The sequence below is a fragment of the Nelumbo nucifera genome, chromosome 4, assembly GCF_055504915.1.
Source record: "Nelumbo nucifera cultivar China Antique chromosome 4, China Antique-T2T, whole genome shotgun sequence".
NCBI classification, from domain to species: Eukaryota; Viridiplantae; Streptophyta; class Magnoliopsida; order Proteales; family Nelumbonaceae; genus Nelumbo; species Nelumbo nucifera.
In genome coordinates, this window is record NC_142652.1 from 46,588,741 (window position 1) to 46,604,324 (window position 15,584).

The window sequence follows — 15,584 nt, forward strand, 5'->3', positions numbered from 1 at the left end:
GTGCATGGCTTTCTCCACCACATTTAGAGGAGTAGATCGGACCTGTTACAGGAACCTCGCACCAGGTTCCATTAGAAGATGGCGTAGTTCACGGATATGTTCGCGGCTCACTTCATCACCAATAAGAAGTGTATGAAATCGCAGGAGAGCCTTCTGAACGTGGTGTAGAGGGAAGGAGAATCAATTTGAAGCTATATCAAGTGCTTTAATGAGACGTGCCTGCAGATACCAGACCTTGATCCGACGGTACGCCTTACCACAGCACGAAAAGGAATTACTGATAAGGAGTTCAAGGGGCATGTCATGGAAAACAAGCCGAAAAACATCACCGAATTCCCCAGGCTGGCCAATCAGTTTATCAGTACAAAAGAAGAAATAAACTAGAAGACTGACAACCAGCAAGGTGAAAAAAGAAAGAAAGAAGAAGAAGGGACGAGCAACAATAAGCAGAAAAGGAAAAAGAGCAAGTCCCCGAGCTCGAGGAGTAAGTCCCCCTGACAAAGTTACAGGTCGGGTCGGCGTTCCAGGACCCCGCTAGTGGAGATAACCAATTATACTACCCTTAACGCAAGGCGAGGAGAGATCTTAATGGCCATTAAGATTCTTCCACCCAGGCTACGGGGAGACCCAACGACCAGGAACATGAATGTTTATTGTCATTTTCATCGAGGCCATGGTCACAGCACGGAGAACTGCAGAAACCTCCGCGATGAGATCGAAGAACTCATCCACCGTGGATACTTGAAGAAGTAGATTTTGCACGAGAAGAAAGGACAGGGGGACCGACAGGGAGATCAGAAGAAAAGATGCCCAGGAAACCAGTAGGCAGAAAGAGTAGCCACCTCGCCCACTACCAGAAGAAAGATCGATCCATAGGGTGATCAATATGATAACTGGAGGATCCATTGTAGTGGGGTACACAGCAGCAGCAGGAAAGACTTCAGTCCGAGAACTAAAGCACGAGGCAGAGAACCCACCCAAGCAACCTCGAATCGAATAACCCATTTATTTTACCGAGGACGGTGCTCGTGGAATTCAGTATCCCCATGACAACGCCCTAGTCGTAAAGTTGATCATCAATGACTTCGAGGTGAAGTGAATCTTGGTGGACTCAGACAGTTCGGCCGATATCCTCTTCAAAGGAACGTTTGACAAGTTACAACTGTAGTAGAGCAATCTAAAACCAGCAGATACCCCACTAGTAGGGTTCAGTGGAGAAGAAGTTAGGCCTATAGGTCGGGTCACAATACCAGTGGAGGCGGGCACGTGGTTGAATATTGTACAGTTCGAGCACACATTCTTGGTGGTCATGACTCCGTCCCCCTACAACGCAATTATAGGTCAACCCATTACACATGCTTTACGCACGATAGTATCAATTTATTATCTCGTGATGAAGTTTCCGACAAATTACGAAGTAGGGGTCATACGAGGTGATCAGCTCGAATCATGTAAGTGTTATGTGGATGCTCTCAAGGGGAAGGCAAAACTGGCAGAAGACGTTGAATTGGAGCAATCAGCAAACTACACCGAGGAGCGAGCAACCCCGATGGAAGAGATAGTTCACATACCAGTTTCTGAGACCGAGCCGACCAAGACTCTCCAGATCGGCGCACTGATAAGCAAACCACTCCAAACACAGCTAGTAAGTTTTTTACTTAATAATTTAGATGTTTTTGCCTGGTCTACATCAGAAATGCCCAGAATCGACCCTAGTGTGATAACTCATAAGCTTAATGTGGACCCTTAAGTCAGACCAGTTAGACAAAGAAAATGCAACCTCGTCCCGGAGCGGTGGAGGATAGTCGATGAGAAGGTCGGGAAGCTCCTCGCCATAGACTTCGTCAGGGAGGTCCATTACCAAAGTTGGGTAGCCAACCCCGTGCTTGTAAAGAAAATTAATGGCAAGTGGTGCATGTGCGTCGACTACACCGACCTGAACAGAGTTTGCCCAAAGGATTGCTTCCCCTGCCCAGAATAGACCACCTGGTAGAGACGACCTCAGGGCATGAGTTGTTGAGTTTCATGGACGCTTACTCCGACTACAACCAAATTAGAATGGACACAGCCTAGCAAGATAAAACTGCTTTCGTAACCGAACTCAAGTTGTACTGTTATAAAGTTATGCCCTTTGGTTTGAAAAACGCTAGAGCAACTTTCCAATGGCTTGTAAACAAAATTTTTGAACTATAGATTGGTAATAAAGTGGAATGTTATGTTGATGACATGGTCGTGAATACCCAATTTTCTAGATCTTTAATCAATGATTTAGATGATGTTTTTCAAATTTTAAGGAAATACAATATGATATTAAACCCAAACAAGTGTGTTTTCGGGGTCACGTCAGGAAAGTTCCTCGGTTACATAGTGAATCGACGTGGCATCGAAGCTAACTCAGATAAAATCAAGGCCATCTTAGAAATGCGACCACCCCAGAAATTCAAGGAGGTACAACGACTGAATAGCTAGGTAGCTACCCTAAACCGGTTTATGTCTAAATTGGCAAGTCGGTGCCTCCCATTTTTTAAGGCAATTAAGAAGAATGAAACTTTTGAATGGACTGAAGAGTGCCAGCTCGCAATTGATGAGCAGAAAAGGTACCTAAGTACCACCCCGGTTTTAATCCGACCTAAGGAAGGAGATGAGTTAAAGTTGTACCTCTCCGCGAGTGATGAGGTGGTCAGCTCAGTACTAATCAGAGAAGTAGACCGGGTCCAATGACCAGTTTACTACATAAGTGTTGCAGGATGCAGAAACCAAATATCCCGACATCGAGAAGTTGGCATACGCACTAGTAGCAGCTCGGGAATTACGCCCATACTTCCAAGCCCATACCGTCATCATCCTTACTAATAAGCCCGAGGTGTCAGGGAGATTGATGAAGTGGTCCATTGAGCTTAACGAGTACGACATCCGGTTTGATCCATGGCCAGCGATAAAGCCCAAGTCTTGGCAAACTTCATAGCGGAATGTACGTTCAACACATCGGCCCTTGAACTGAGTGAGCCCGCTAACGTGTCGGAGGCATCAATCAGCGTGGCACCGGTCCCGGTCAGAGCAATACCGACCTGGGACGAGGAGCACTGGATCCTCAACATAGACGGCTCGTCCAACTAGCGAGGAAGTGGTGTAGTACTGATACTGTATGGCCAAAGCGAGGTGAAGCTAGAGTACGCTTTCCGGTTTAGATTCGAGGCGTAGAACATGAGGCAAAGTATGAAGCGCTAATTGTTGGGCTAAACTTAGCGAAGGAAATGGGTACAAAACATCTCGTCGTGTGCAACGACTCACAGCTGGTACTTAACCAAGTTAATGGTGACTACGAAGCACGCAACTCAACTATGGCGACCTATTTAACCAAAGTCAGGGAGATTCTACCAGGCTTCAGCTCTTGTTTCATCAAGGAGATTCCAAGGTTCGAGAATGTTGAGGCCAATGCCTTGTCAAGATTAGCGAGTACCAGTGGCAACACCATCCGAACTGTGTACATAGAGGAGTTGCCTTGGCCCAGCATTCTCGGGGGGGAGGGCGGAAGAGGCCGCTCCCATGTTGCAAGCAGAACCGAGCTGGATTGATCTGCTCGTTGATTATCTGCTCCACAGGACCCTAGCTGCAGAACGCAATGCGGCTCAAAGGGTAGAGCATCAATCAGCCCGATATGTCCTTTTCGACAGACGACTATATAGGAGATCCTTCACGCTCCCCTACCTATGTTGCCTGCGACCCTCAAAAGTTGAGCTCGTACTTCGTGATATCCATAAAGGATTATAAGAAGGACATTTGGGGGGCAGAGCCCTCACCCAAAAGGCATTAAGGCAAGGCTACAATTAGCCCTTAATGAAGGCAGATTCTCTCGAGCTCATCAAGAAATGCAACAGATGTCAGAGGCATGCCAACATTCTCCATCAACCTGTTGTCGATTTGAAGTATCTCACCAACCCGTGGCCCTTCGCATAGTGGGGAATTGACATCCTTGGTGCATTTCCGTCAAAAACCGGGCAAAGGAAGTTCTTGGTCGTGGCAGTGGACTACTTCACAAAGTGGGTGGAAGCTGAACCATTGGTAAGCATTACAACCCGAAATGTGCAAAATTTCTTCTAGAAAAACATCATGTGCCATTTCGGTCTGCCCAAAGTCCTGATTTTGGATAACAGGAAGCAATTCGAGGACATCAAATTCCAGAACTAGTGCGCCGAGATGGGGAATCAACAGAATTTCACTTCGGTAGTGCATCCACAAGAAAACAAATAGGCCGAAGTGACGAATAGGGCTATCCTCCACGGATTGAAAGCTTGCCTCGCGCGAGCTAAAGGGTTGTGGGTGGACAAGCTACCCAGTGTCCTTTGGACATATCGGACTACCATCAAGACTGTGACCGGCGAGACACCCTTCAACCTCACATACAGGATGGAAGTTGTGATCCCGACAGAAATTGAAGTACCGATGTTGCGACTCGAAGCTTACAGCAAAGAGCCAAACGATGACGAACTCATAACCAACTTGGACCTCATTGAGGAGGTACGCAATCTCACCCACATTCAAACTATGGATTACCAGCAGCGAGTAGCTCGGTATTATAATGCCCGAGTCAGGAAGTGACTATTCTGAGTCGACAATCTGATCCTTCGTAAGGTAATGGTACCTGAGCCCAGCTTGGGTAAGCTTGGTCTGAATTGGGAAGGTCCTTACCAGGTGCGATGGGTGTTCAGAGAAGGAACCTATGAGCTCGAGACCATGGAAGGGAAACAGGTACCTCGAGCTTGGAACGTGGACAACCTAAGGAGATATTATCTGTAAACCTCAACGCAAACAAAAAATGAATAAGTCCATAGGATCACCGAGCTGATCCGAAAGACAACGAACTGGAGAGAGGACCTTAAGTCACTCCCAGAAGCCTAAGGGCTATGGTGCCGAGCTAACAAGAGAACTCGACATGATATAAGACCCAGTTTCCTCCCCAGCATGGGCATAGAAGTCTTAGTCGCCTCTTCATCATAAGCAGTCTAAAACCCAGTCGCTCTTCGGCACGGGCTCATTAAAACCCAGTCGCTTTTGCATGGACAAGGCAAAGTAGCCCGAGCAAAAACAAGTCGGGCATGTACCCTATAGTGTCTGTTCACCCTGGCATACAATGATGATAAAATTATTCCTATTCGTGTCGTGCTCACCAGCTCGGGAGTAATCTACACTTGGAAAAGTTTTGCTCATATTTGGTTTAGCTTGCCAACTCGGGAGTAATCTATACTTGGAAAAATTTTTGCACACAAAGAGCTTTGCAAAATACCGGTACTCCAATGATAAAGCATTTTGGTTACATAGCAAAAAAAACAACAAAAAGATTACAAGTATATAGTCGAGCTCGGAGGCTCGAGACATCAAGTATTTACAAAGGGGGTCCAAGAAAAGAGGCATCAGTCAGTTCGGGGCTCCTCGTCCCCGGCAGAGGTGTCAGTGGGCAGATCTGTCTCCATTTGGTCCTTGGTGGTATCAGCTCCCTCTCCCTCTTCTGTTGTCTCATCGCCAAGAAGGTCGTCGTCACTCTTCTCCTTGGAGTCTGGATCCTTAACGGCTTCGACAGCCATCTCCTTGGTGATCTTGGATGTAGTGATGGCATTGAGGTTGAGGTGGGGAAATTCACGTTGGGTCAACCACCTACTGAGCTTAAACCCCTTGCAGTAGCCTGTTGTCCCGGCCTCGACCTGCTTCTCGCGATATTCCACCGAAGACTTATACTCCTCGATGGCCTTGACCTTGGCATCCTCCATTGCCTAGAGCAGAATTCCAGTCTGCTCCTTTACTAACGCCTCGAGGTTCTCGTTCTCTCTCTTCAGAGCCACTTCGCGCTCCTCTAGCTACTTTTTCTCCGCCATAAGCAGAGTCAATAGCTCCTTGGCACGTGCATCATTCTTCAACTGGTTAATCTCGTTGCAAGCTAAGTTGAGCTCAGAGTGGGCACTTCGGGAGGACTCCTCGGCCTCGAGAGCTCATTTCACTTTCACCTTAGACTGGTAGGCCAAGGCATGGATCGAAGAGTTCACCTGCCAAAAGAAGAAACCAAGTATAAGTATGAAGAAAACGTTAAGTATAAAGTAGCCTGAAGGTTAAGTATGTACCACCATGCAGTGTGTGGCCGCTTTGGCCCCAAGATGAGCGACCGATAAGTCACCCCAATGAGTGACTTCCTTAGCGAATACAGCATCCTTGCTTTTGAGGAGGCCAAACTTCGGAGTCAAAATGCTCCGAGCAGAAGTATTGCTACTCGACGGAGTGGTGGTCGCTTGTACGTTCTGGGGCTCTGAAGATGTGGTCTCCTCAAGCATGCAGGGCGGGGTAGCCTTTCCATGGTCCTCCTCAATCAAGTCGATTATAGGAGGCTGTTCGGCGATTGGTGGGTGCTCGGGGACGGTGGCGCTAACGTCGGAGGTGGTGGTCTCAGTGTGGAGGTGAGCATTGTTGGAGGCCCTCTTCTTCTTCTTCCCCTTCAGCATGCTCCCAAAGAGCTCATCGGCGGGGATATCAGCCATGGCAACTGCAAAAGATGACGAACAGAATTAGATGCAACATCAAAGTAAAACAAAAACAAAGGAAACATGTACAATAGTTGGTGACCTACCAAGAGGACTTAGACCGGCTTGAACGAGCTTCTCCTCGGTCATGAAGATTTCGAACTTCAGGTCGAGCTTCGCCCAAGATCGGTCCTCCTCCCGTGTCTTTGGGTCCAATCTAACGCCGGGGTCCTGGATGGCTACCCTCCAATGAGTCGGGAATGGCCACCCCTCAGTGTTACAGACCACGAAGTAACGTCTCTTCCAGGCCGGGACTTTGATTGGGAGCTCATGCAACAGCTTGTACCCGGGGCGAGGAGACATATAATAAGTTCACCAGTGTTTGGGTAGAACATAGGTCGAGTTCATATTAATAGAGAGGATCGAAGAAAAGATGTCAAGGTCTAGAGGTCAGTTATAATCGTGGAAAATAGAGATGGTACCTACGATGTTGCGGATGAAGTTCGGATGTAGCTGGTCTATGGCGATGTCAAAGAATTTAACGAGCACGACTATAAAGGGGTGGAGTGGAAGATGCATCCCGACTACGAGCTGCTCCTCGAAGACCATGATATCATGACCGTGATCCCAAGTAAAGTTGCCTAAGGGAATACTATACACTAAGTTGTTGGGGAGCCCGTAATGAGCTACTAAGGATAAGAGCTTGTCCGCTGTCATTGTAAACGAACCGAAGCTGTCCGGCAAGCGATCTCGATGCGAGGTGGAGGCCAACTTGCCAGAGGCCTCGTGCTCTGGCCGAGGTGAGTCTCCCTCGGACGGGCTAGAGTCCACATCCTATGCTGAAGTGTCCACCTCGGTAGGACGGGGCTCTGCGATCTGTGCCAACATGCCCACCTCGGCCCCAGCAGACTCACCACTCCCATCTAACAGACTATATAAGCTAAGGCTAGACATGCTAAAGAAAAGGACAATGGAATCGAAAACAAAGGAAGACGAACTCACCAAAGAAGACCAAAGAATGCAAGACAACCTCAAACTCGAGAATAGCTGACACCGAGCTGGGAGACTTGAACGCAACCTCAAAGACTTCAGACTCGCGGTTTATGGCAAAGAAAATGGGCTCTTTGGCCCCTATTTATAACCACTATATCCGGGGATCAACGACCGAGATCATCACGATCCAACGGCTCCTAGGAAAACCGGTTATACGCTACCCGAGGTTAAAATCAGTTGAGCACGCATTTTGACGTCCGCAAAGTTTATAATCGGCTTGACGTCCGCGCGTACCTGATACGCGATCTGGGTCACTTCTTGGTCGAGCCAAATGGTCGAAAAGATCCAACCAAAGGTCCACCCTCCATACCACCTAGACATTGTGCCAAATCCACATGGGCTCGTCACGAACTCCCCGCGTCGGGTCAGGACCCCTGGTACGAGGAGTGGGGGGCAATTGATGAGGGGTAATTTGGCACGACCTAGTAAGTAGAGGTCATGTGGACACGATGTGCCAGCAAGATGACGACTCGGCAAAAGAAGCCTAATCAGTAGTTTTGGGAGCTCGAGTGTTCGGGCACCCCAATACAAAGCCACCTCGGCAAAAAAGTCACCTCAATATAGAGGCACCTCAGCAACTAATCCAATTCGAGGCTCAGGAACCGAAGTGACACATAAGCGACTTCAGAAGCTTCACAGCGGACTCAAAACCTCCCAAGATCATGCCACATAAGGGCAAGCCTTATCCTCTCCCCACCCAAATCGGGCGGTAACAGTAGACTTCATTGACTGATACGTTACTCCCCGTCTAAAGCAGAAACGGATCTCATCTACTCAGGCCGAGGATTCTGGAATCGTTTACTGAGACCCACGGCAGATCAACTATATAAGGGCATCAACCCCTCCAGGGCCCAGGTACGCGCGATTATTTACATCCAAGCTCTCTAACTTTCAAGCCTTTAGCTCGCAACCACAGCAAGAATACTAACTTAAGCATCGGAGCGACCTCACCGGGTCATCCACCCCGGTCTCTCTGATCTCTGTTTTGCAGTTTGATCCAGCTCACCACGTGAACAGTGTCCAGGCATCCTTCCAGATAGAAGCTTTTAGATCGCGCATCATCATGCATCATATTTTCCTTAAAGTTTTTAGCCACTTTAAGAGAACTCCCAATATAAATTATGTCATCAACATACAAGCATACAATCAAAATATCATCACCATGAGTTTTCACATAAAGAGTTGGTTTATTAGAACTCTTATGAAAAACCACTTTCTACAAAATATCTATCTATTTTGTTGTACCAAGCTCTTGGTGTTTGCTTTAGCCCGTAGAGTGTCTTCTTCAATTTATACACTTTATGCTCCAAGCCCTCCTTTCCAAATCCCTGTGGTTGCTCAACATGTAACTCTTCCTAAAGCCCACCATTGAGGAAGGCTGATTTGATATCAAGCTGAAATACTTCTTGCCATTTCTTTTGGGCTGCCAAGGCTAAAACAGTTATAATAGTATTGTTTCTAGAGGCTAGTGCAAAAGCTTCAAAAATCTCAATACTTTGCTGTTGCACATACCCCTTCGCAACTAAGCGTGCCTTGTGGCTTTGAAGACTCCCATCTGAATTAAATTTGGACTTGTAAATCCATTTCAATCCAATGACTTATTTACCATGAGGTACATCAACAAATATCTATTTGTCATTCTTGACAATAGCATCAATCTCTTCTTGCATTGTATTGCACCATTCTTCTTTTATCACCATATCTTCAAAACAAGTAGGTTTTATGGCACATAGAGCAAATTCACAAGAAGCATATATCTCATCAAGTCTTCTCATCTTCCTTGGAGGAGTTGAAGGAGGAGAATTAGATGGTGTTATATTATGCTCATTGAAAGATTTATTTGTTTTAATACATAAAGGCACATTTTAATTAGTTTACCAATTCCAAGCTTCATTTTCATTAAAAATCACATCAGACTTATGATCAACATTTTAGAGATAGGATCATAGAGTCAATAACTTTTTGTCTCCTTACTATACCCAATGAAAATGCATTTTGTACTTTTAGCATTTAATTTCTTTTATGTACAAATGCATAAGCTAAAGAACCAAATTTTTTTATGACTTATGTTGGGTTTTCTTCCTGTCCAAGTTTCATATAGAGTTCTTCCTCGGACTGTTGTTGTGGAAAATTGATTTATCAATTACATCATTGTTGCTACTATTTCAACCCAGTATTCATTTGACAACCCTTTATCTTATAACATGCTTTTTGTTGTTTCAACAATAATCTTATTTTTGTGCTCAACCACACCAATTTGTTGTGGTGCGTAATTGGATATTAGCTGCCTTTGTATCCCCATGCCACTACAAAACTCCTTGAACCTTTTGCAAGTAAACTCATCACCATAGTCAGTACGCAAGGTAACAATAAACCACATTGTTTCTCAACAAATACCTTAAACTATTTGAAAATGGAGAAAGCCTTAGGTTTTTCTTCCATGAAATATACCTGGTTCATTCTCATGTAATCATCAACAAATAAAATAAACTACTTACTTCCACTAAAGGATGCAATTTGCATATAGCCACATATGTTAGCTTGTACAAACAACAATGCTTTATTTGCTCTCCATGATTTACCTACCAAAAACTTTTTCCCATACACACATGCTTGACACACTTTTCCATTATTTTTAACAAGTAGAAGACCAGCAGCCATGTTTAATTTATGCATTACATGCAACCCACCACAATGTAAATGCCCATGCCGTCTATGCCACACCATAGAATTTTCACTAGATGCAATAAATGCACTTATTGCAAGATTTGAAAACATAACTACAATCATCTTATTTTCTACCATGCAAATGGAAAACAACTTCCTATCTTTTTTATTATGAATCATGCAACTATCATTGTCAAAAATGGCATAGTAGTACTTCATCAATTGTCCCAAATTTAACAAGTTTTAGGCTAAACTAGGAACATACGTCACATCATTAACAAGTTTCCTTCTAATCATGGTGGTAACAACAATAGTGCCAATTCCATACATCTGAACTTGGTTGTAATCACCCATTGTCACTTATCCTTTGATGGATTCGTCAAGCTCAACAAAATGAATTTTGTTTACAGTCATGTGATTACTACACCCACCATCCAAATACCATGTATCATCATTTACTCCATCATGGTAGAAAGGCATGAGAGAATCTTTCTCTTCATGAAAATTTGCTTGTTCCCTAGGCTCCATTTGTTTGCAATATAAATGCTGAATCGGAGTATTTATGTAACTTGATTCGCATTTGCGAGCATTTGTTTAATATGTAAAAAGTAATGATTATCAAATAAAAAATATATTTTCTTACACTTTTCTACTAGAAGAGAGCATTACTATACCTATTTTTTGGATACAATTTTATGCTCCTTTGATAATTAATTTTTTGACCAAAGTTAAGGCATTGCAGCCTCAGATATTTGGAGCATTTAATGATGGACCCACACTTTGCACCGATTTCAAACAAACAAGACGAGTGAAAAAACGATTTAAAACGTAAACCGTGATTGCATTCATAAACCGAAAAAAGGGTAAATATGTAGTTTACATATTTGTGTTTGCATGCAACCAAACACAACCCTAGATTTTTTAAAACAATTTCTCTCAATATGCCCATATTTTTTGCAATAGTAACATTGTGGTGAATTCTTATTTTGATTGTTGTTATTCTTATACAAGAAATCCTTATTAGCATGATTAGTTTTCTTGCAATGTGAATATGCAACAGAATTGGAACCATTGTTACATTCATTTGAATTTCTCTCTTAGCCATTAGATTTGCCTATACCTCTTCCTCGAAATCCACCATGTCCACAACCTCTTCCATTGTAACCTCTTCCAGCATCTTCAATCCCTTTCTTGGAATCCATCTTCATTTCAAATGCTTGCTCTGATTGATGGTATATCTGCAACTCTATTCAATCTCTATTTATGTGCTTGCAAGGAACCCATTAATTCATTCATAGAATAAGAAGATAATTCCTTAGACTCTTTTATGGTAACAACAACATGATCATATTTAGATGGCACATTTCTTAACACTTTCTCAACAACTTTCTAATCATGTAATTCCTCTCTATAAGAACGAATTTGATTCACAATTGAACTAATTCTAGTAAAAAATTATTGATTTTTTTCTAGAATTTTTCATAGATAGATTTTCAAATTCATAACGGAGAACTTGCAATTTAACAATAAGTACCTTACGGCCTATACCTTGATACTCTTCTTTGAGGATTTCCCATGTTTTGTTTGGAGTGGCGGCATTTATGATTTTTGGAGAGATGCTGCCCACTATGATATGATGGATTAATGATAAGGCCTTGGCATCTTTCTTTTTCTTCTCCTTAAACTCATTTCGTTCAGCTGTTGTCATTTGATCAGGTTCTCCAAAACCATTTTCTACAATGTCTCAGGCTTTAATTGACACAAATATTGTCTTCATCTTAATGCTCCAAAATAGATAATTAGTGTCATCAAAAATAGGAACAACCAATGAACCATTCACAACATTACCTACCATGCTTCTACTCTATTTAAAGTAAATGGAACACCCAACTTCTAGATCAACCTGGCTCTAATACCACATGTAAACTACAATGGTCTTTCCACAACAAATTCACAAACATGTTGTGAGCACAATTTTAAACAAAATAGAGCAAACAATGTAATACTACAAAGACAAAATCTGACTTCTATTACTACATTTTCAATAACAATTTAAATAAACCCAAGACTAACAACTTATTAGTTTCCATGATAACACGCTCAAAATATCTAGCTGAACTTCCTACCCAACTATAAAGACGTACAAATAACAACCAAGAAAAAAAAAGAACTAATTGTAACTTTGAAAGTAACCTTCTACTAAATAGTGGCCCAACTGGCCCAACAATTTGAATTAGTCTAACAATCTTATCCACAATCAAACTTTGATAGCCAAAATTTATATCAAGATGAACTAACAAATTAGTTAACATAGCTAAATAAGGAAAGCAAAACTAGAGATTTCAAAATTAGACTTTTTTTGGAATGGTTAGAAACTAGTCAAAACCTGTGTGATGCACGCGATTTGTTAAGTGAAATTATTGAAGTATAAGAAGTCCTATGATATTCTCAATTGAGCCAAGCCAGTCTAAGCCTAACCCAAGTATTGCATTTTAGGTTATGTTTAGCCAATCTAATTGCAACCCAATTTGCACCCCTAATGCTTAATGAGAGTGGTCAAATTTGTATGCTACTTTTTTATTGAGTCATCTTAAAACTTTATTAATGTAATTATTTTCAAATGTAATACAGCCGAACAATTAAATTATTAAAAATTTAATTGTCAAATTAATATTTTTCTTATTTTATTAATTTAAATTATTTCAAAATGAATTTAAATGGTTATAAATTATAGTAAAACTAAATTTATTAATATTTTTTCAAAAATAATATTTTATTAATTTCAAAAATAATATTTTCTTAAATATAAATTAAAATATCAATTAATAATTTATAAAAATATATAATCTAAAACTAAACTATATCAAATATTAAAACTTCTAAGATACATATCATATGCAAATTCATAATTTTTAACTACTAAAATGATTAGTTCGTTATTAATATCTTTATTTCTATAATTTGTCTAAAATTAAAACTCTTTTTTTTATATAAATGTAGATAAGTAGATTTGGTAGATTCAATTTAATATTATATTCTTGAATATTTTGTAAACAATTTTTATTTTTGTAATTAATAAATATGTTGTTACTTAATGTAAATTAAAATATTAATTAATAATTTTAAAATATATATATATATATATATTTTAAAATACATATAATGTGTAAATTAATAAATCTTAATTACTAAAATAATTATTCTATTATTAATATTTTATTTGTATAAATTTCTTGAGATTCAAAAAATCTTTTGATATATTATTTATTTCATTATTTATAAAATACTAATTTTGAATATTATTTATATCAAAGTATATATCATATGCAAATGCATAATTCTTATTTATTAAAATGATTATTCTATTATTAATATTTTATTTCTATTATTTTTCTAAATTTTTTTTATATAAATGCAGATTAGTAGATATGATAGATTAGTTTAAAATTTAAGGTAGAAATTAATGGCACATGCACATTGCGTGTAGCATATCATTGTATATCAGTATGTATCAGTCGATACATTGATATATACACATGAGTGATAGGATGCACATCCAGTTGTAGTGTATCCTACACCAAATACTAATAATACCGATACGATACGCCTCATATCGGACGCATCATATCAACATTTCAATCCTTGGGCTTGATCGAATCAGTTGATGAATAATCAATCCACAATTTTTTCCAAGCCAACCAGTCGGTCTAGTCCAATTCTTAGAACACTGATAATTTGTGTAGTCTACCCTACTGTATTTTAAGCAAACAACATGTGTAAGGGATTTTTTGGCTCTAACAACCTGTGAGCTTTATGAGAAAAACCAATTTCAACCCTAAAAAATAAAAAGGGTCATTTTTGACCCCAGACTTCGATAGAAAGGACCTTTATGGGTAAAAACAAATGGCATTTGAAATGGCGTTAATAGATCCACTAGACAACGTTATGTGGCACTACTAAAGTTTGAAAAAGACCACTTTCGACCGTAAAGTTTGAAAATGGGCTACTTTAATAAAAGTTAATTAAGTAAATTAGTTCAAAGTCTAATTAAATGACACTAAAGTATTTAGTTTACTTAATTATTAAAAATTACACTAATTAAGAAAATTAAGTAAATTAAATTAATTAAGGAAACAAAATTAATTAATTAATTAAATTTAATAAACAAAACTAATTGATCTAAATAAGTAAATTAAGCCAATTAAGCAAAGTTTTAAAAACCAACCTAAGAAGGAACCATTTTGGTCCCCATCTTCTAGGTCAGCGACTCAATTGTTTGGTCCAAAAGAATCAACCCATGATGTTTTGTAAAATAAAAAATGACCTGAAATCCATTTGCTAGATCGAACAATTTAGCAGTTCAAATGTTTTGGTCAGCAATTTGTTGACCAAGTTAAAAATTTTGAGCGGTCAAATTGTTCAACCCAGGAATTGGTCAATTGTCTAATTCCATTTTATACATATGCAGTCAAACCATTTGACCCAAGAACTGATCTATTACCCAATTCTATTTTATACTTGGCACAAAATTTTTCAAAAAACAATTGACTTGGTTAACAAACCATTGTCCCAAATGGTTGAACTACTAAATTATTCAATCCAGTAAATGGTTTTTAAGTCATTTTTTATTTTAATTATATTTTATTTTTTTATTTTTAAGATGTTGGTTGATCCATTCAGACCGGATCACCGAACTATTACATAGAAACTAGTGGCCAAAGTGGTTTTATTTTGAGCCAGTCTTTAAATTACCTTGCTTAATTGGCTTAATTTACTTATTTAGATTGATTAGCTTTGTTTATTTAATTTAATCAATGAACTTTGTTTCCTTAATTAATTAATTTACTGATTTTAATTATCTTAATTCTTGTAATTATTTAATTAAATTAATTAACTTAATTATATAAATTAAATACTATAGGGTCATTTAACTAATTAACTTTATTTTAATTAATTAAGTGAATTAAAACTTAATTATACCGTAGGGTCATTTTATTAGACCTCGAAGTAACTTAATTAACTTTATTAAAGAGGCAAAATGGCCTTTTTAAACCTTTAGCAATGCCACATAACAGTCCATCAGATCTATCAACGTGTTTCAAACTCAGGGTTGTCAAGGCCAAAAGTCCTGCCATAATGGCTTAATAGACCATCAACCTAAGAAAATGCAGAAATGGCACACCATCCACGTCACCGCAAACCTACTAAATACTAAAAACTGGGGCCTGTTTCCCACGCCACAAAACCCTGCACGCACCCTGAAGGCCTGAACCAACTGCATTAACCCACGCACTGAGAATATCTCCCGTTTGTGTGATAAATTCATGGGGGGATGTGCCCAATGTGCGGGTAGATTCC